This window comes from Panthera onca, chromosome C1 (assembly GCF_046562875.1).
Source record: "Panthera onca isolate mPanOnc1 chromosome C1, mPanOnc1 haplotype 2, whole genome shotgun sequence".
Taxonomy (NCBI): Eukaryota; Metazoa; Chordata; class Mammalia; order Carnivora; family Felidae; genus Panthera; species Panthera onca.
Window position 1 is genome coordinate 143,227,156 of NC_138346.1, and position 22,778 is coordinate 143,249,933.

Consider the following 22,778-nt stretch of genomic DNA (forward strand, 5'->3'; position numbering starts at 1 on the left):
GGCCAAGTTGTCTTGGAGAAGTTCCGAGCTGTGGCTCCAGAGTGATTTGGGCTAGTACAAGGCTCCTGGCTGTGGGTCAGCCCAAGGATGGGCTCTGAGTGGTTACAGACCACACAGGAATTTCCAACAACCTAAATGTGGAACAGTTGCAGGTCAAAAAGAGATCCATTCCTTCCTTGGAAGTCTCCCTTGCCTAGCTTCCAAGGCTTCTGGGATAAAGTTTGAGCCCAGAAACAACCATCACTCACCCTGCCAGATAACTCTGGCTGCCCAATAATGCTGAGAATCATGCTCTTCTAACATCTAATTTGATTTAAAATCTTTTATGTTTGAGGTGAACTTTTCTCTGTTGACAATGGGCTGGGTTTAGCCTGTTCATTAGGGGTGGAACTCCTAGCTTGTGGTAAATCCTGATTGGAAAACAATATAAACACATTTCCTGGTAAATGTATAAATATATATAGATGTTGGTTGTTCCCCTCCCCACCACTAATATACACTGTAGAAGCAATTTGAAGCAATTTAGATGTGCTCAGCATCTGGCCATCATAAAAGGTTTCGAGTGAGTCATGATTTTGCATCAACAGAGAGGGTTTGTCTTGCTTGTGGAGAGAATTGTATTCACCTCTCCTTCTGCCTGTGAGCTTCTCTATTACTTTATGATGATCAGTCTGATTTGTGTGTAAAGAGACTGGTGAGATAAGAATTTGGGGAAGGGAAGCAAGGAGAAGAGGAGGAGCACCCAGACAGCTACATATTCAAGGCAAAACAGATTTGGGGAGAATTACCTGTTTTTGCTTTTGAGAAGCCAGAAGGAAAGAAAGAAAGAAAGAAAGAAAGAAAGAAAGAAAGGGAGGAAGGAAGGAAGGAAGGAAGAAGGAAAGAGAAAGAAAGAAAGAAAAGAAGGAAGGAAGGAAGGAAGAAGAGAAAGAAAGAAAGAAAGAAAGAAAGAAAGAAAGAAAGAAACAAACAAACAAACATTGAAAAAAGTGTCATTTTGTGAGTTAGGAGATGATTTCTGCTCCTAGCTGTCGGCTACTCAATCTCTTGGCACCTCAGTTTGCTCATCTGACAAGTGGGCCCCTTAACGGTTGCCCTATCCAGTTGAGAGGAAAGGAGAGCTCTTGCTTGACAGCACTGTTGGGTGCCAGCTGTGCTGTGGGCTCCTTAGATCTGCCATCTCATTTAATGCCCAAGACAATCCCATGAGGGAAGTGGCATTAAGCTCTTCTTCAGCTGAAAGAACTGAAACACGGAGAGTCAAAGTGGCTTGTCCAAGATCATAAAGCTTATCAGGACTCAAGCCCACATCTGTCTGGCTTCAAATCCTGTGTTCTTCCTATTACTTCATGCTAACAATGAGGTCATAGAACACATTCTAGTCTCCTCCTTGGAAGGGAAAAAGCACAAAGTGGCTTCCCTGCTGTAAGGCCCAAGATGTTCCTGGGTCCTTGGTCCCCACAGAGAGCCCAACTAAGCCCAGTTCTGTTTCCTCAGAGCCCTGCTTTCTGCTGTGGGAGCAGGTGGGTTGTTAATCTGATAAACGGCTTCCTGCTGAGGTGGGAGGGGGAGCTACAGGGCTGCTGAATTGCCCTCCAGAGTGGCAGGTGGGAGACTCCTGTGCTTTCACCCACAGAATTGCTTTAGGACTATGATCTGAAAGGATGAGGGCTTTGGGGTTGGTTAGTCTGGGGTAGGAGACCTGGCTCTGCCTCTTGCTAGTATGTGACCTCATCTGCCTTTCAATGTACTCATCAGTAAAATGTGGATAGGAATGCACACCTTAAAGGGTAGATGTGAATATTAAATGAGATAATGTGGGAAATAAGCAAAAGCCTAGCACCTTTGTCATACATTATACACAACCAAGTAAAAGGCAGCTGTTGTTTCCATCAAGGAGGTGGGCAGACTTCCAGGGGAGCTATTTAAGCATTGAGTAGTTTTTGTGTCCCGTCCCTTATGTCCACATCACAGCCAATCATTTATTATTTATTTTATTTTATTTTATTTTATTTTATTTTATTTTATTTTATTTTATTTTATTTATTTATTTTATTTATTTTATTTTTTAGAAAATGTGTTCTAAATGCTCTGTCAGCTTCTGGGGAAGAGTATGTATGAGAGAGGCAGCATCCTTCTTCCTGTACAGCTCACAGTTGAGCTGGAACCACATGTGGTAGGGAAGTATCTGGTACAGTCACAGAGGGAGCAGGATCTATGAATCTAAGCTTGACTGGCCCAATGAGGTCTCTTAGAGAGTCTGGCATTTTAAAATCCAGGCCTTCTCTCTGGGTGTAACAGGGGTCTTGTTATGGAGTTGTGAGATACACTCCTTCCTTTGTGGAGACAGCAAAGGCTAGGCTTATGGACTGCTGAGAGAAGGAGGAGGCAGAGCCCTGGGTGTGGGTGGTCTCCAAGGCAGTCCTGGGGGTGCTTCCCATCTGGTGCTGGGGAAAACCCATCACTTTTGTCAGAGACAGACTGATGCCTCTAGCTCAGAGTTTATGGGATAATTTACTTGTTATCTGAAGCATTTCTACAGTGTTAGGTGTTGCCATATCTGCCAGGGATGGTAAATATAGCAGGGACTTGCTCTAGCTCCCAGCTCACCCAGGTCACCTTGATGTTGGGCAGATCAGTGAGCACTTGGGGCCTCTCCTGGAAAGCAGTGAGATGGGTACCTAGGCTCAGGCATGGAACTTGGAGAAAAGGCTCATTGTCAGTCTCCCTGGTACAAGTCCAAGGTACAGCTGTTCTGGGGGTTGGATAGGGATAGACAGAGTTCACCCTTCTGGGCTTTTCAGATCTTCCATGATCCAGCCCCTTCCCATTCCACTCTACCCCACTATCCTGCTCATTCCTCAACATCTAGCTAGCAGGCAGTTCCTCATGAGTCCCCAGACACATTGAAGCTCACTCACACCTCATTGGTTTTGTTTGCAACTGGATTCCTACTGTTGAACTTCTCAGCCATAGCTAGCTCATCTTGCAAGCCCAGCTCCCATTCTGCCTTCTCCAGAAAGCTTTCCTTAACTTCTGTAGCACATGTTGACCTTTCTCCTTTCAGATCTCCCCATTTTAGTGACTATGCATTAATTATCTCATGCATTAATTCATTCAATGCATTGACAAGTCTTACTTGCTCTATATGAAAAATACTTCCCAAATCCATCTACTTCTCTCCATCTGTACTGCTTCCCACCCTAGTTACCTCTAGCTTGGATTATTAAATACCCTTGTAACTGGTCTTCCTGCTCTCACTCTGCCTCTCTCCAACTCCTCTGTACTCTGTGGAATATTTAGTGATATTTTATAAAGGCAAATTAGTTCAGTCACTCCCCTGTTTACAGTCTTCCAGTAGCTTCACAAACTCATCTCCACAGGTCACAAGGTTCTGCTTTTCTGGTACATGGGTGCCTTCCCAGCCTCTTCGTATCCCATATTCCTTTTGTTCATTCTGCTTCAGACACCTCAGCCTTCTCTCCATTTCCCAAAAAGGCCAAACCATTACCACTGCCTCAAGGCCTTTCCACTTGCTAAGCCTTCTGCCTAGAATGGTCTCAGCTCCTCAATGCCTACTTCCTTCTCATCACTCAGCATTCTGTTCAACAGTAACCTCCTCAGTGACGTCTTTCCTGAATACCCAATTCAAAGTAACTCCTTAAGTCACACTTTATCTCATTACACTATTTCCTTTATATTATTAACATGTTCTGAACTTATCTGCTTTCTTTGTACTGTCTCCTTCTTTTCACTAGATAGGAAGTACCTCCAGAATAGAAACAATATCTGTCTTGTTCACTGCTATATCCTCAGAGTTTAGAATAGTACTTAACATGTATGAAACCAAAATATGTTGCTTAATAACTTATTACATGGATATTAGGTGTCTTCTATGTATGAATCACTGAAAATCAGTAAATACTACCACTAATTAGAAATACAAATGCCTATCCTTGAAACAGGGTTTCACAGAGATGGTCTATGAAACTCTGGTGGTTTGCCAAGGAGTTTGCAACTGGTGTGATGAATTTAGAGAAAAAAAATGATCAAACAATTTTGTTCACATACACTTCACTAATTTTATTTTATTTTTTTATTTTTATTTTTTATTTATTTTTATTTTTTCAGTATATGAAATTTATTGTCAAATTGGTTTCTATACAACACCCAGTGCTCATCCCAAAAGGTGCCCTCCTCAATACCCATCACCCACCCTCCCCGCCCTCCCACCCCCCCTCAACCCTCAGTTTGTTCTCAGTTTTTAAGAGTCTTTTATGTTTTGGCTCTCTCCCATTCTAACCTCTTTTTTTTTTTCCTTCCCCTCCCCCATGGGTTTCTGTTAAGTTTCTCAGGATCCACATAAGAGTGAAACCATATGGTATCTGTCTTTCTCTGTATGGCTTATTTCACTTAGCATAACACTCTCCAGTTCCATCCACATTGCTACAAAGGGCCATATTTCATTCTTTCTCATTGCCATGTAGTACTCCATTGACACTTCACTAATTTTAAATGTAAGAGTAATTAAGATTTCTATAGAAATTCTATTACCTTATTAATAATTGTTTTATGATATTCACTGCAACTGTATTTTGGTCAGTTAATCATAGCTAATTTGAGTGATCAATTATAGATTATTTTGTATAATGTGTTTCACATCTTGTTAGTGTTAAAATTCTTAGTTATAAACATTTATGTTTTTAAAGTTACTTTCGTATTGTATTAAATCTTATGAATCTAAAGTAATTGAAGGGTACAGTTAATGATGAAGATAATATTATCAATAGTATAATACAGAATAATTCTGTAAGTATAATTATTGAATATGGTTACAGTATGAATATACAGCATGAATCTGTATGAGCTAGGACAAAATAATCTATGAGAGTTTTGAGTTAGTATATTATCTAGAAAAGAGATGTTCAGTTAGGAAATACATTGCTGAATGTTTGAAAATTGGACTTTATTGCATTGTCCAATGCAATGGACAATGGTCCCCAAAGACACTGTTTCTTGTAACACTTTGCCCTATAGTGGCAAAACGCCACCAAATTTGGACACAATTTTTAAACAAAATATGATTACCTCTCTGGTAAATCAAGTAATATTTCCTAGAGTGAGTGTAGGAAGCTAATTTTGTCAGTAAATGTAAAGAAGAGACCAAAATGATAAGACTGTTATTCAAAATTGTACTTCTTGATGCAAAATTACATATAAGTCATATAATTGTGAAGATCTTTGAATAACCAGCCTAAGAAAATAATAAATATTGGGTTTAGAGAAAAAGCAGAACAAACTTTTGGCACAATTATTTTATCAAAAGATCCTGTTGAAAGTAAGTAAAGAAAGCAAGTAGGTGTGGAACCTGATTCAAGCCAATCCTCATTGAGCTGACTGTAGACATCTTGGTAAAAAGTTGAAAGCAGTTAGTCTCTCTCACTGTTTGAAGTAATTATTAATTTAAATAATATTATTGTTTTATTTACAGATTTTAAAATTAAGGTGGGTGGCTAAACATGCTGGATTGAACACATGTTTACTCCCCACTCCCTTCCAAAAGTTGTCAGTAAATGGATTTTTAGTAAAGCATAAAGTGGACTTCTGTTTTAATCCATGATGAACTAATAGGGGCCACTTTTATCCTGCCACAGAAATAACTGGAAACTCTTATAAAGAGTATGAAACACCTGTTTTCTGATATTGGACTAGAGGTATCACAGATTGTGATTCCTGAGAGAAGAGAGGAAAATGAGGCAAGTTCTATTATCACTTAGGTTTCTACCTGGAAGCACATTCCAGATCACGAAGCTGGGAGGGGAATCCCAAGTATGGCATGGTGGTCACACTTAGTTGAAGAGAGAGATTGGAGTTCAGGGAAACTGAGGCAACTGAAAGTTGTAAGGAAGAATTGCATACAAAAGGGAGTTATACAGAAAAGTTCTCCAGAAATCTCTTTTTAAGTTATTAATTAATTAATTTATTTATTTATTTTTGAGAGAGAGAGTGTGTGTGTGAGTGGGGGAGGGTCAGAGGAAAAGAGAGAGAGAATCTTAAGCAGATTCCATGCTCGGCACGACCCCAATGTGAGGCTTGATCCCACGACCCTGGGATCATGACTTGAGCTGCAATCAAGAGTAAGATGCTCAAGCGACTGAGCCACCCAGGTGCACCATAAATACTAAGAAGTAATAAGAAAAAATGATGAAAAATTTTCTAAATTAGATAAAAATGCTAAGACAAAGATACAAGATGCTAAATAGAATAAACTTACATACACAGAAACTCATATCAAACCATATCATAATCAAGTTGTTAAAAACTAATATTAAAGAGCTAAAGATAAAAATCAGTATGTACAGAAAAACAAAGATAAGAATTACTACAGGGGTGCCTGGGTGGCTCAGTTGGTTGGGCGACCAGCTTCAGCTCAGGTCATGATCTTATGGTTTGTGAGTTCGAGTCCCTCGTCGGGCTCTGTGCTGACAGGTCAGAGCCTGGAGCTTATTTCAGATTCTGTGTCTCCCTCTCTCTCTACCCCTCCCCTGCTCATGCTCTGTGTCTCTCTGTCTCTCAATAATAAAAACGTTAAAAAAATTAAAAGAAAAGAGTTACTACAGACTTCATGTCTAAAGCTATGCAAGCCAAGAGACAATGGAATGGCTTCTTTAAAGTGCCAAAAGAAAAAAATAAGACAATTTGGACATAAGTGAAACTATTTTTCAAACGTGAAGGCAAAAAACAAACAAACAAACAAAAAAAAAATACAAAAAAACCCACAAAAAAACAAAAAGAAAGAAAGAGGCTTTTCATACAAACAAAAGTCGAAAGAATTTGTTGTCCAGAAACTTGCACTATGTGAAAGATTATTCAGGCAGAAAGAAAATATCAGGTGGGAATATGGATTTACACAAAGAAATGAAGAGTGCTTGAAATGGTATATATATGAGTAAATATAAAACACTTTCTTCTCCTTCATTTTAAAATGTATTTATAGTTTATAAGTTAAAGCAAAAATTACATGCATGGTAGGATTTAGACCATCTGTAGAAGTGAAATGTGTGACAATAGTAGCACGAAGGATGGGAGAAATGAAATGATAGTATATTTTTGTTATGACATTTTTACATTATGCCAGAAGTGATATAATAAACATTATTTGAAATAAGTGTAAAATGAAAATGTAAATAATAAATAAGTAAAATATACATGTTTCAAATCCTAGAGTAACTACTAAAAAAAAAAACTTCTAAAACAAAGAGGTATAGCTAATAAACTAATCTTGTAGATTAAATGGAGGGCTAAAAATATTCAATTATTACAAAAGAAGTCAGGAATAGGGGCGCCTGGGTGGTTCAGTTGGTTAAGTGTCTGAGTCTTGATTTTGGCTTAGGTTATGTGATCTTACAGTTGGCGAGATTGAACCCATGTCAGGCTCTGCACTGTCTCTCCTATCTCTCTGCCCCTTTCCAACTTGCACACATGTGTTCTCTCTCCCTCTCTCTCTCTCTCTCTCTCTCTCAAATAAACGTTAAAAAAATTTTTTTTTTTAAGTCAGGAGCAAAGGAAAAAAAGAACAATGAACAGATAGGACCAAATAAACAAATAGGAAGATGGTAGAATTAAGCCCAACCATCTTAATAATTATATTTATTATAAAGAATCCAAACACCCCACTTATAAGGCAGAGATGGTCAGACCAACTGGATTAAAAAAGCAAGACCCCTGTACTCGCTTCGGCAGCACATATACTAAAATTGGAATGATACAGAGAAGATTAGCGTGGCTGCTGTGCAAGGATGACACGCAAATTCGTGAAGCGTTCCATATTTTTACTAATATAACACTGTATGTCAACTAACTAGAATTAAAGATAATAAAAAAAGAAAAAAAAAAGCAAGACCCAACTGTGCACTATCCAGAGGAAACCCATTTTATTTAATTAATTAATTTATTTATTAATTTATTTTTTAATATATGAAATTTATTGTCAAATTGGTTTCTATACAACACCCAGTGCTCATCCCAAAAGGTGCCCTCCTCAATACCCATCACCCACCCTTTCACCCACCCTCCCCTCCCTCCCACCCCCCATCAACCCTCAGTTTGTTCTCAGTTTTTAACAGTCTCTTATGCTTTGGCTCTCTCCCACTCTAACCTCTTTTTTTTTTTTTTCCTTCCCCTCCCCCATGGGTTTCTGTTAAGTTTCTCAGGATCCACATAAGAGTGAAACCATATGGTATCTGTCTTTCTCTGTATGGCTTATTTCACTTAGCATCACACTCTCCAGTTCCATCCACGTTGCTACAAAAGGCCATATTTCATTCTTTCTCATTGCCATGTAGTATTCCATTGTGTATATAAACCACAATTTCTTTTTTTTTTTTTTTTATTTATTTTATTTATTTTTTTTTTCAACGTTTTTTATTTATTTTTTTTGGGACAGAGAGAGACAGAGCATGAACGGGGGAGGGGCAGAGAGAGAGGGAGACACAGAATCGGAAACAGGCTCCAGGCTCCGAGCCATCGGCCCAGAGCCTGACGCGGGGCTCGAACTCACGGACCGCGAGATCGTGACCTGGCTGAAGTCGGAGGCTTAACCGACTGCGCCACCCAGGCGCCCCTAAACCACAATTTCTTTATGCATTCATCAGTTGATGGACATTTAGGCTCTTTCCATAATTTGGCTATTGTTGAGAGTGCTGCTATAAACATTGGGGTACAAGTGCCCCTATGCATCAGTACTCCTGTATCCCTTGGGTAAATTCCTAGCAGTGCTATTGCTGGGTCATAGGGTAGGTCTATTTTTAATTTTCTGAGGAACCTCCACACTGCTTTCCAGAGCAGCTGCACCAATTTGCATTCCCACCAACAGTGCAAGAGGGTTCCCGTTTCTCCACATCCTCTCCAGCATCTATAGTCTCCTGATTTGTTCATTTTGGCCACTCTGACTGGCGTGAGGTGATATCTGAGTGTGGTTTTGATTTGTATTTCCCTGATAAGGAGCGACGTTGAACATCTTTTCATGTGCCTGTTGGCCATCCGGATGTCTTCTTTAGAGAAGTGTCTATTCATGTTTTCTGCCCATTTCTTCACTGGGTTATTTGTTTTTCGGGTGTGGAGTTTGGTGAGCTCTTTATAGATTTTGGATACTAGCCCTTTGTCCGATAAGTCATTTGCAAATATCTTTTCCCATTCCGTTGGTTGCCTTTTAGTTTTGTTGGTTGTTTCCTTTGCTGTGCAGAAGCTTTTTATCTTCATAAGGTCCCAGTTATTCACTTTTGCTTTTAATTCCCTTGCCTTTGGGGATGTGTCGAGTAAGAGATTGCTACAGCTGAGGTCAGAGAGGTCTTTTCCTGCTTTCTCCTCTAAGGTTTTGATGGAGGAAACCCATTTTAAATACAAACATACACATAGATTAAAAGGATGGATAACTTATACCATGTAAGCACCAATCATAACAAAACTAGAATGACTATGTTAATATCAAAGTATACCTTAGAACAAGAAATGTCACATGGAATAAATAGGGTCATTTCATAATAATTGAGAGTACAGTTGGTCAAGAGGACATAACAATTCTAAATGTGTGTACACCCAATAACAGAGCTTCAAAATAAATGCAGCAAAAATTGATAGAGAAATGAACAAACTCAGGATTATTGTTAGATATTTCAATATTCTTCCTTCAAACAAACTGAAAAAATTAGTAGAGATATAGAAGATAAAAAACAATACTATCAGCCAACTCAACCTAGTTGACATTTACAGAATACATTACCAAAAACAGCAGAATACACATTCCTTTCAAGTGCATATGAAAGATTCACCAAAGTAGGCCATATTACGAGCCATAAAACAGGGGTCCCTGGGTGGCTCAGTCAGTTGAGTATCTGACTTCAGCTCAGGTCATGATATCGCTTTTTATGAGTTTGAGCCCCTTATTGGACTTGCTGCTGTCAGCACAGAGTCCGTTTCAGATTCTCTGCCCCCTTCTCTTTTCATCCTTCTGCTGCTCTTGCTCTCTTTCTCAAAAAAAAAAACATTAAAAAAAACCCCAATCTCAATTAATGTAAAACAATTAAATCATACAGAGTATGTACGTTCTCTAATAAGAGTGGAATTAAGTTAAAAATTAATAATATATATTCAGAAAAAACAACACACTTCTAAATAATGTAAAGGTAAAGTTAGAAATCACAAGGAAATTTTAAAATATATAAATGAAGATGAAAGTTTTCAAACTTATGGGATGCAGCTTAGACAGTCCTTAGAAGAAAATTTATAGCTTATCTTAGAAATGAAGACAGGTCTCACACGCATGATCTAGACTTCCACCTTAAGAAGCTAGGAGCAGAGGAGCAATTTGAACCCAAAGGAAGTAGAAGAAAGGATATAATAAAGATCAGCAAACAATGAATCAAAAAATAGAAAAAAGAGAAAATCAGTGAAACTAAATATTTGATTTTTAAAAATCAATATAATTGATAACATCTAAATAGAATAATCAAGAAAAAGAAGACACAAATTATCAGGATCTGGGAAAAGAGAAAACATTTCTAAAATCCTACATTAACTAAGGAGATAAGAAAAGGATATTATGAATAACTATGTGAATACGCTTGAAAACTTGGATGAAATGGGATAATTCCTTGGAAGACACAAATTTTTAACACTGACTCAGGGAGAAATATTCCTGAATATCAATATAATAATGAAAGTAATTAAAATTATATTAAATTCTCCCAGAAATTCTTGATGGTGCTACTGGTGAATTCTATCAAACATTTAAGGAAGAAATAATACTTAACTTTCAGAAAGTAAAATTAGATAGTGAACTTTTCAGCTCATTTTATGAGGCCAATATCAGTTTGATTTCAAAACCAGAGAGAGACATTACAAGAAAAAAATTACAAACCAATATCCATTACGGACATAGGTAAAATCCTTAACAAACTATTAGCAAAATGAATACTAAAAGGAAAATACATTATGATTCAGTGGGGTTTATCCCAGGAATGCAAGGCTATTTAATATTTATATATCAAACAATTGTAACTTACAACATTAGCAGAAACGAAGGGAAAAAATATCATCTCTATAGATGCATCAAAAGCCTTTGGCAAGATTCAACACTTATTTATGATTTAAAAAGACATAAACCTCAGGGTGCCTGGGTGGCTCAGCTGGTTAAACACCTGACTTTTGATTTTGGCTCAGGTCATGATCTCATGGTTCATGGGTTCGAGCTTCATGTCGGGCTTAGCACTGACAGTGTGGAGCTTGCTTGGGATTCTCTCCCTCTCCCTCTCTCTCTGCCCCTCCCCCCGACTCATGCGTACGTGCTCTCTCTCTCTTTCTTTCTTTCTCTCAAAATAAATAAATAAACTAAAAAAAAAAAAAAGGCACAAACCTCTCAGTAAAGTATGAATACCTGGGAACTTCATCAATCTGGTGAAGGACCTCTCATGAAAACCTACAACTGATGCTATACTTAATGGTAAAAGACTAAATATTTTCCCTCTAAGATGGATGTCTGCTTTTACCACTTATATGTAATATCTTTCTGAAGGTCCTAGCTATAGCAGTAAAGGGAGACATACAGATTGGCAAAGAAGAAGTAAAATAGTATTTATTTGCAGATGACATGATTGGGGTATGTAGAAAATCCTAAGGATTCTACAGAAAAACTACTGGAACTAATAAGTATGTTGATAAGTTCACAGGATACAAGTTAATGTTTAATTTTTCCCTTGTATACTAGCAATGAATAATTTTGAAATGGAGTTTTTAAAATATCACTTATAGGGGTGTTGGCTGGCTCAGTCAGAAGAGCATGCAACTCTTGATTATGGGGTTATGAGTTTAAGTCCAATGTTGGGTGTAGAGATTACTTAAATAAATAAAATTAAAAAAAATACTTAAACTGTTTTAAAAGTAAAAATAAAAATACCATTTACAATAGCATATGAAACACCCTAGCTTGGGGAGATTGTATGTGAGGGGAAATATGGGTTACATAGAAACTCTCTGTACTTGGATTTTGTTGTGAGCCTAAAACTGCTCTAAAAACTGAAGTCTATTTTTTAAGAAACAAACAAACAAAAACACATGAAATATTCAAAGACACATTTTACAAGATTTGTTTGAGATTTGTACACTAAAAACTACCAAACATTACTGCGTTAGAGTAGACCTACATGAATGGAGAGATATACCATGTTTGTGGACAAGAAGACTTAATGTTGTTAAGATGTCAGTTTTTCCAAATTGACCTGTAGATTCAGTGCAATCACAATCAAGCTGATTCTAAAATTTACAGGGTAACACAAAGAACCTAGAATGGCCAGAACAATTTTGAATGGAACAAAGTTGGAAGTCTTACACTACTTAATTTGAAGACTCCCTATAAAGTTGCAGTTATCAAGACATTCTGGTACTAGCATAGGGATAGATATAACGGTTAATAGAAGATGATAGAGAGTTTAGATATAGGCCCACACATAAATAGTCCATTGAGTTTTTAAAAAAAGACCAATGTATTTCGATGGGGAGGAGAGTTTTTAAAAGAAATGATGCTGGATCAAGTGGATATCTATATTGGGATAAAGAGCCTCAACCCTTACTTCACACCATACACAAAAGCAGCTAAAAATGGATCCCAGACCTAAACATAAAAGTTAAAATTATAAAACTTCTAGAAGAAATTGTAGAAAAATATCACCACTTCACAGTAGGCAAGGATTTCTTAAATAGGATACAAAAGCCACAAACAAACAAACAAAAAAAGAGGGGCACCTGGGTGGCTCATTCGGTTGAGCATCCGACTTCAGCTTAGGTCATGATCTCACAGTCTGTGAGTTTGAGCCCCACGTCAGGCTCTGTGCTGACAGCTCAGAGCCTGGAGCCTGCTTCGGATTCTGTGTCTCCCTCTCTCTCTGCCCCTCTGCTGCTCATGCTCTGTCTCTCTCTCTCTCTGTCAAAAATAAATAAACATTAAAAAAAAAAAAAGAAAAGCTATCCTTAAAAAAAGAAAAAAGAAAAATTGAGAAATTCAACTTCATGAAAAGGTAAAAAACCCGGGTGGAACTAGCCCAAGAAAGAAGTTAAAGGAATTCTAAGGATGATGAAAGGGGCTCCTGGGATATGGCTATACAGCAGGACTAGAAGCATCCAGTCTAGATTGGAGCAGAAAGGCTCTGGGAAAGGTGTGTTCAAGGGATCCAGGGACTTACAATGTGTTTGAATAGATGAAGAGGAGATTAACACAGTGGAAAGTTTGGAGATGGGTTAGTGGAAGGTGCATAGAAACTAAGCAAAATAATAAGACAAGTATTTAGTTACTAGTTGTGTAAGGAGGAAGGAGAATGATGGAAGACTGCAGAGCTTGCCTGTAGTAGTGTTACAGGTGATAGGGATATAAGCATTGAATATTAATCCAACTAAAAATTGATATTGAAAGGGTGGAAGAGGAGAAGTGTGGTGTGTGAGTGGTGTGTGGTGGTTTCCAGGAATGGTGAAAGAGACTTAAATCCTCATCTTTATAAGCACTAGTTACATAGAAAGAGGGGGAACAACAAGGCAAGAAATGCAGAGTGGCTGCTTCTCATAATAAGTCTTCCAGAATTTTCTGAATCACTGAACTGTATGTATATGGACATGACTTGAAGCCAGGTACTGGCACTTGCTGATTGTGTGACCTTGGGCAAATCACTCAACCTCTCTGTTCCTCAGTTACATCATTTGTTGAAAACTACGTAATTGTTGTGCTTACCTCAGAAAGTTATTGTTAGGGTGAACTAGTTTAATCTATGTAAAATATCTGGAATAGTGCCTGGTTCAAAGTGAGAGCTTTGTAGGTGTTACTGTTGTAATTATGTACAAGCATTATTAAAATAAAAATTGTACTGAATCTTAAAAAAGGTTTTTACCTAATATTGGTGGTCCATATGTATTTACCTAACATGTCTTTATATCCCATTAAACAAATAACTTCATAAGAAATAAATTGTATTATCTGCCGTTTTCATCTAAAGAAGCTGAGACTCAGAGAACTTTAACCACCTGCTCAAGATCAAGCAACTAGTTATTGCCAATTGCCCCAATGTTAGGATCTCAATTGGGTCCGTCTGGCCACAAATCCCAGCCTTTTCCCATTCTGCTGTTTTATAGCCCAGGCTAACCATAAGCTCCTATGCGGAGTGGGAGTAAGCAGGATGCAGTCCTCCATATCTCCTCGAGAAACTGACAGAACACCATGGAAGGCACTCAGTGAGTAGTTCCGGAAGGAAAGACCTGGCCTGAATTGAGTGCTCAGTAAATTTTGGTTGAATGAATGAATGAATGAATGTGCATGGTTTTGAAGCCCCGGGCAGATGTTAGGACGCTCCCCAGGAATGCTGGTTGTGTGTGGGGGGAGAGGACAGTTTCTTAAAACTCCATTGTGCCTAAACTCCAGGCTGCCTAGATGCTAAAATAACTTAGGCTGCAGGGTCAGGTCTGCCCATCCTGTACTTACCCCACCAGCCCAGCCCTCTTCACAGGGCCTGGAGCTGAACAAGATGAAGACTGACTTTATCCAGCCAGTAAATTTCATGTATTCAAAAAAAAAAAAAAAGAATCCAGAAACTTTGACAGACCTTTATATTAATGTGACATTTATTACTCCCACCTCCAAAGTGGCCCAGAACCCTACTTCTGTAGATATCTTCAGTTTGACCAACATGAGCAAGCTAGCTTTCTTGTGTGTGTGTGTGTGTCACCTTGTACAAAAAACTCAAGGCTTTAATAACAGAACAAAGTTGTGATAGGCATGTTGACTGGCTGGTTTTATCGAAGTGAACCTTACAGAAGTGGGTTAAAAAGGTCTTCAGCAGTCGCTTCCTGTCCCACTTAGTAAATATTCCTTCCCTGTGGTAGCAGCTTTCTCCAAGAAACTCCTATTGTGATGGAGTTGTTTTCCCAAACTTGGAAAAGCCAAGGGCTGCTGGGTGGCCCCATGGTCTCTCAACCTCTAACCAAGCCTGGAGGATCCAAATAAAAAATTTCTGGGCCTTAAAACCAAATTGTACTCTGACTGAAACCAGAACCTGTCCACAGGTTCAGCTCCCCCTGTGGCAGTGACCCTTGTTCTGCAACGGAAGTGGGGGTGGAGGTTGAGGGACCTCAGTTTAGCTCCCGCAGACAGAGTGGCTGCCCTCATCCCAGGTGGCTTTTGATTGAAAGAGGCCCATGTGGAGCTTCCTCTGTCCCTCCTAAGGTAGTGTGGGGGGGGGGGGGGGCCTGTTGTCATGAACTAGGAGTTTGAAACCTTGTTTCCAAGCAGTGGCTCTGCTAAAAGTGACCTTGTGCCAGGAAAACCTCCCTGTGTCTTGATTTGTGCTTCTTTACGGTGAGGGATTTAGAGTTGCTGAGTGATTTTCAAAGTTTTCCCCCTAATAGCAAGACTCTTTGTACAAAGGAAATCTGTCTGCTTGCCCGATATGAAGAGGCAGAGCTGCTCTGTTTACTTTGAAGGTGGACTTTCTCTTCCTCTGTGTGGCCATACTAGATGTAGCTCTAAACTTCTGTGTTTTAATTTTTTCCCCCTAAGTTGGATAACATATTAATAGGACAGGGGGAGAAGGACCAGAAAGACGTTAAGATGTGAAAGGGACCAAATTAACAGATCACAGGCTATGCTTTTCCACATCGAAAAGGAAGATAAAAGGTATTATAGAAGATGTTAGTAAATTGTTTCTCTGAAAAGCCTTACAGATCATGGCATGAAATTACATTAAGTTGTATATGTGCCATCTTCAAAAGAATAACGTTATAGCACCATCAGTGGACGCTGTTTTGGCTGTGTGAACCTTGTAGGTAAGAGGAGATGGACATTCACAGGCCTGGCTTTTCCTACTCATGTAAATAGTATGAGTTTTCACTGTTAAAACAGTTCATTTCATTGCTATCTTATTTCTGTCACAGGCCCTGAGAGCTTGGTTGGGCCAAGGGTCACTCAGAAAATAACCAGCTTCCACTTTTTTAATTATGCAAACTAGAGCTAGATGACTGAGATCTTGCCTTTGGTCTGCAAGACATAGGGAGTTTTGCAAGCCCTAGGGGAGTGCAGAATTTCCTGAAGATGTTGCAAGGTGGCCGGCTTTCTTCTGAAGTCATGCAATATTCTCCTTCGCTTTGGTTATGACTGCAGAGGTGCTGGGAAGCCAAATGAAAACTGGCACCTTGGAGCGGGCTTCTCTCCACAGGCCCCTGAGGTGAGGTCTGTTCCCTTAGAGGGTAAGGTGTCCCTGCTCTCATCTAAAGGTGTTTGGTCCAATTCCACCTCTCAGTTACTTCATTGGCAGTTTTCCAAACCAAAAATATTTTTGCAGAGGGAAGGGCATGCAAAGGCTTGAAAATTTAGAGAGCAGAGAGCTGGATGGCCCAGATTTATGAAAGTTCCTATTCTGCTAGTTTAAATTGGAAAAGGATCTAGGAATTCCCAGAGAAAGAGAGCTTCATTGAGAAAGAACAAATTTCATCAGAGAATTTTATCACCAGCTACATGGGGCATCCTGATGCAGTCACTGCCCCACACCTCTTAGCCGCCATGAGAGGAAGGCCTGGGCAGCAGACGCCCCAGAAGCTAGGCCCAACCTCACTCAAGCCTCTTGGGCACATTGCAGAGGAAAGTCACCCCTGTTCCCCCACTCTACCCACATCCCAGTAGAGGTGAGCTTCTAGACATCCTTATTCTTCTTTTTTCTACCAGCGCATAAAATACGCAGTTATTAAAGATTTTCATATTTTAGAATAATATCACTTACCTTGGTCTCGGTAAATCTTCAGCGCATCACTCCTCTCTGCTAAGGAGTAGGAAGACCAGCTAGTTTTTTTTATCATGACTATAAGCAAAAGATGCTAAATAATACCATACAGAGATTCCACTAAGTACATTAAGTTTGGTGGGGTTTTTAAGTGTTTGAGAATCTCATGGGAATGAAATGATTCAAAGGACAAAATTTAAAAAACACATAAAGTCATCATTCTCTGAAAATAATAGCATATGAATTAGTTCCTGAAGCATTTAAATAGAAAGTGAAACTGAATCACAGTTTATTTTTCATAGTAAAGCTATTTAGAATGCAAGTCCTCTTCCCTGAAAGAGCAACAGGGTTTTTGTAAAACATTTCTTCCTGTTCTCTGAAATTAGGAGTTCACAAGAAGACCTGGGGGTTATGCTTTTTGAAGGTAACACTTTACTTCAACAATGAAGAATGCCACATGGAAATCAAGGAGTGGTGTTCTGGAGAGGAGACGTGTACCCCCTGAGTCAGCAGAGCATATGACTGAACCGCAGTTTGGGTCAGACACCCAAGGCCAGGGAAGCAGCTGCTCAGTCCTGTGTACACCGAGAGCTGAGCAAATGGTGATATCTGTGTCAGAGGGGTCTCACGATACTGTTGAGAGTTAGCTTGGGTGAGCTGGAGCTCAGTATATATATCAAGGGCCTCGAGAAAGTATAGGAAGAGTTGGGAAGACTAGGTATGTAAAGGGGGTGGGAAAGAATCTTTCTCAAGAAAATTGATTTTGTAGGTTTTTCATTTGTAGGGTGGCAAGGTCCCTTTCCCTCCCATCTGCTTGAAAATACTTTACTGTCCCAGTAGAGTTCTAGTCCAGACCCTGGTTGACCCCATCTTCTTAATCATGCTTGCTGTTTTTCTATTTTCTCCAATTTCAGACTTCTGTGTCTTAAAAAAGAATACATGGTGGGTCTTACCTGCCTCTGGAGCTTTCCTCTTGAGGCTGCCCCTGCCTGGGTCATACCTTTGCCTTCCTATCCCCCTATTTCCACTTCTTACCCCCATCCATCCTTCCATGCCATCACAGATGTTCCACTTATTTCTGACCACCTCACCGTACCCTGTACTTTTAAGTGGTGTGACCAAAAAATCTAATGTCCAAATCGGAATACTTTTGGAAGTAAAAGGGATGCTTGTAACCAATGATGCTGAGATAATAAAGTAGGGACTATCCCAAGCAAACCAGGATGGATGTTCCTCTTCAACGCATTTACCCTTGTCATGTCTCCTTCCCATAGGAAGGTTGACGATTCTGAGGGCGATGACTGCCTTGTCTTTGCATCCCTTCTCATGTCCAGCCAGTACTTTTTTTTATATATAAAATAAACTTTTTATTTTGAAATAATTACAGAGTTATATAAAGCTGTGGAGAATTACAGAGTTCCTGCATACCCCTTACCCAGTTTCCCCCATTATTTACATTTTGCACTTCCATGGTACATTTATTAAAACTAAGGAACTGTATTGGTTTATTATTATTAACTAACGTCCAGACCAGTTTTTCTATTAATGTCCTCTTCCTATTCTGATCCAGACTAGAATACCATACTGTGTTTAGTTTACATGTCTCCCCGGGTCAGTCTTTCCTTGTTTTCATGACTTTGTGCCATGAGAGGTACTATCCAAATTTCATGAAGAAATGTGACCAAACTGGATTTGTCTGTTTTTGTGTAATTAGACCCAGGTTATGGTTTTGGGGAAGAATACCGTAGAAGTGAAGTCCTTTCTCATCACACATATCAGGGGGCACATGATGGCACTGGGGATATGAACTTCATCACTTGGTTAAGGTGTTGTGTTTCCTTTCCCTATTCTGTGGAAGCAGGTCACTAAGTTTAAACCACTCTCAAAGGGTGGACTAACTCCACGTCCTATAAGGAGTACTATCTACAAACAGTATTATTCATTGATTTATTTTAAAACTGATAATTATTTTCTGACCTTATTTCCATTTTCTGTTTAAAAGCCTGTGGACAAACAGCTTAAAATCACCCAGGGTTTTTCCTACTCAGTGGCCTGAGCAGTGGGAGCTGCAGACCAGCCTGCTGTGGAGGACCATGCATGCCTTTCTTCAGTAGTAAGCACTTGTTTGCTTTCCAGTACTACAAGATGCTCCAGACTTGTCTTGTATTTTTCCTACCCCAGCCTTAGAACCGGCCAATTTCCCAAGGAGGCTTGTATCCTTTTATTGGAAAATGACATTTAGAAACAAAGATGTAGCACAGTTCTTTGAGCTGAACTGAAATCTGCTCTGGTCCTCCTGAACTAACTTAAACCTGGCAGGAGTGTGTGAGAGGCACATGCAATAGCCCCAGAGCTGTGTGGTGACCGGGTGACAGAGGTGGTTGTGGTCCATTTGGGCATTAGTCTATTTTGCTTCCTAATGAGTGAGTAGTGAGCTCCTGTGTCCTTACTTGAGGGCCCTACCCCTGCAGGGTGTGAGAGAAAACTAAAGAGGTGTCTCTGGGCCCAGAGTGGGGAGCAGTGGGATACAGCAGCTTCTTCCCCTCTATACCCTGGTCATTAGTAGGACAGATGGAGGGGCCCTTCTTTATCTGTGATTTTTAACAATTTTGTTTAACATTTTTTGAGGTATAATTGACCTGTACCACTTTATGAATTTCAGGTGTACCACATCATTTGATATTTGCGTATGTTGTGAAATGATCACCACAGTAAGTCTAGTTGACATCTGTCACCACACCTGGCCCGGATTTACGTGTTTTTTTCTTGTGATGAGCACTTTTAAGATCTACTCTCAGCAAACTTCAAATGGGCAATACAGTATTATTAACTATAGTCCCCATGCTGTACATTATATTCCCAGGACTTAATTACTTTATAACTAGAAGTTGGTGCCTTTTGTCTCCTTTGACCCATTTCACCACCAACCCTCCCCATGCCCCACCAGTCTTGAAACCACCAATCTGTTCTGTGTATCTTTGAGCTTGGTTTTTAAATATTTTAAAATTTTTATTTGTAGATTACACATACAAGTAAGATCATATGATATTTGTATTCTTCCATCTGACTTATTTCACTTAGTATAATGCCCTAAAGGCCCATCCATATTGTTGCAAGTAGCAAGATTTCCTTCCTTTTTATGGCTGAGTAATATTCCGTTGACTATATATGCCACATTTTCTTTATCCATTCATTTGTCGGTGGACACTCTGGTGGTTCCCATATCTTGGCTACAGTAAATAGTGCTGCTGAATCGCTTCTCGGCCTTTTGGCTAAGATCAAGTGTAGTATCTGTTTTTATCAGTTTAATAGTGCTGTAGTGAACATAGGGGTGCATGTATCTTTTAGAATTAATGTTTTTGTTTCCTTTGGATAAATTCCAGAAGTGGAATTTACTGGGTCATATGCTACTTCTACTTTAATTTTTTGAGGAACTTCCATACTGTTTTCCACAGTGGCTTCACCAATTTACATTCCCACTGACAGTTCTTGAGGGTTCTCTTTTCTCCCATCCTGGACAACACTTGTTGTTTCTGGTCTTTTTTTTTTTTTTTTTTTTTTCATTAAGTATAGCTAACATACAATGTTAATAGTTTCTGTTGCACAATGTATTAATTCAATAATTTTATACATTAGTCAGTGTTCATCATAAGTGTAGTCACCATCTGTCACCATACAGTATTACCACAATATTACTGACTATATTCCGTATGTTGTTATTTTTCATCTCCATGACTTATTTATTTTATAACTGAAAATTTGTACCTCTTAGTCCCTTTTATCTATTTCACCCATGCTCCCACCCAACTTCCCTCTGGCAACCACCAGTTTGATCACAATATTTAAAATTCTTTTTTATTTGTTTTGTTTTTTAGATTCCACATATAAGTGAAATCATTTGGTATTTGTCTTTCTCTGACTTTATTTACTTAGAATAATACCCTCTGCGTCCATCCATGTTGTCACAAATGGCAAGATTTCATTCTATTTATTGCTGAGTAGTAATCCGCTGAGTAGTAATCCGTTGTCTATATATACCACATCTTCTTTATCCATCTTTTGATGAACATTAGGTTGCTTCCATATCTTGGTTATTGTAAATAATACTGCAATAAACATAAGAGTGCATATATCTTTTTGAATTATATTTTTGGGTTTTTTTTTTTGTTGTTGTTGTTAAATATGAAATTTATTGTCAAATTGGTTTCCATACAACACCCAGTGCTCATCCCAACAGGTGCCCTCCTCAATGCCCATCACCCACTTTCCCCTCCCTCCCACCCCCCATCAACCCTCAGTTTGTTCTCAGTTTTTAAGTATTTTTGTTTTCTTTGGCTAAATACCCAGCAGTGGGTTTACTGGATCATATGGTATTTATATTTTTAATTTTTTGAGGAAGCACCATACTGTTTTCCACAGTGGCTGTACCAATTTACATTCCCAAGAGAGCACAAGGGCTTTCCTCTCCACATCCTTGTCAACACTTGTTACTCTTCTCTTTTTGATTCTGGTCAACTGTACTGGTTTGAGGTAATACCTCATTATGGTTTTGATTTGCTTTTCCTTGATGATTGGTACCGTTGAGCATCTTTTCAAGTGTCTGTTGGCCATCTGTCATCTTTGAAAAAATGTCTATTCAGGTCCTCTGTCCATTTCTTAAAAAAATTTAATTCTAGTATAATTAACATATAGTCTTGTATTAGTTTCAGGTGTGCAATATAGTGATTCAACAATTTTATACATTACTCAGTGCTCATTGTAAGCGTACTCAATACCCTTCACCTATTTCACCCATCTACCACCCACCTCCCCTCTGGTAACCCTCTGTTTGCTCTCTATAGTTAAGAGTATGTTTTTTGGGTTTTTGTTCATTTGTTTCTTAAATTCCACCTATTAGTGAAATCATACAGTATTTGTCTTTCTCTGATGTATTTCACATAGCATTATGTGCTCTAGATCCATCCATGTTGTTGCAAATTGCAAGATTTCATTTTTTATGGCTGATTAATATTTCATTGTGTGTGTGTGTGTGTGTGTGTGTGTGTGTATACATATATATATATATACACACACATATGCATATATATGTGTGTGTATATATATATGTGTGTGTATATATATATGTGTGTGTGTATATATATATACACACCTCTTTTTTTACCCATTCATCCATCAGTGGGCACTTGTGTTACTTCCATAACTTGGCTATTGTAAATAATGTTGCAGTAAACATGGCGGTATACATATCTTTTTGAATTAGTGTTTTCATATTCTTTGGGTAAATATGCAGTAGTGCAATTACTGGATCATATGGTAGTTCTATTTTTAATTTTTTGAGAAACGTCTATACTAGTTTCCATAGTGGCTGTACCAGTTTACATTCCCACCAACACTGCAAGAAGGTTCCTTTTTCTCCACATCTTTGCCAACACTTGATGTTTCTTGTGTTTTTGATTTTAGCCATTCTGACAGGTGTGAGGTAATATCTCACTATGGTTTTGATTTGCATTTCCCTGATGATGAGTGATGTTGAGCCTCTTTTCATCTGTCTGTTGGCTATCTGGATGTCTTCTTTGGAGAAAAGTCTGTTCATGTCTTCTGCCCATCTTTAACTGGATTATGATTTTTTGGTATGCTTTTCTTCTGCCCATTTAAAAAAAATGTTTATTTACTGGGAGAGACAGAGAGAGAGAGCGCGAGCACAAGTGGACAGTAGCAGAGAGCAAGGGAAAGAGAATCCCAAGCAGGCTCTGTGCCATCAGTGTAGAGCCTAATGCGGGGCTTGAAGCCACGAACTGCAAAATCATGACCTCAGCCAAAGCCAAGAGTTGGGTGCTTAAAGGACTGAGCCACCCAGGCACCCCTCTTCTGCCCATTTTTAAAAAATACCTGGGGCGCCTGGGTGGCGCAGTCGGTTAAGCGTCCGACTTCAGCCAGGTCACGATCTCGCGGTCCGTGAGTTCGAGCCCC

General features: G+C 39.0%; 1 long non-coding RNA gene, 1 other non-coding gene and 1 pseudogene across 2 annotated transcripts; all 3 read left to right on the forward strand.

The window, feature by feature from the left end:
- Positions 1-931: 931 nt before the first annotated feature.
- On the forward strand, positions 932-19,643 carry LOC132673009 (uncharacterized). Its single transcript, XR_009607827.3, has 4 exons — positions 932-1,523; positions 14,173-14,271; positions 18,811-18,921; positions 19,471-19,643. It is a non-coding gene; the product is annotated as an uncharacterized LOC132673009 (long non-coding RNA).
- On the forward strand, positions 7,728-7,834 carry LOC132673969 (U6 spliceosomal RNA). The gene has a single exon (XR_009608300.1). It is a non-coding gene; the product is annotated as a U6 spliceosomal RNA (small nuclear RNA).
- A 417-nt stretch (positions 19,644-20,060) lies between the features above and the next one.
- Positions 20,061-20,190, forward strand: LOC132674143 (U2 spliceosomal RNA; annotated as a pseudogene).
- Positions 20,191-22,778: the final 2,588 nt, after the last annotated feature.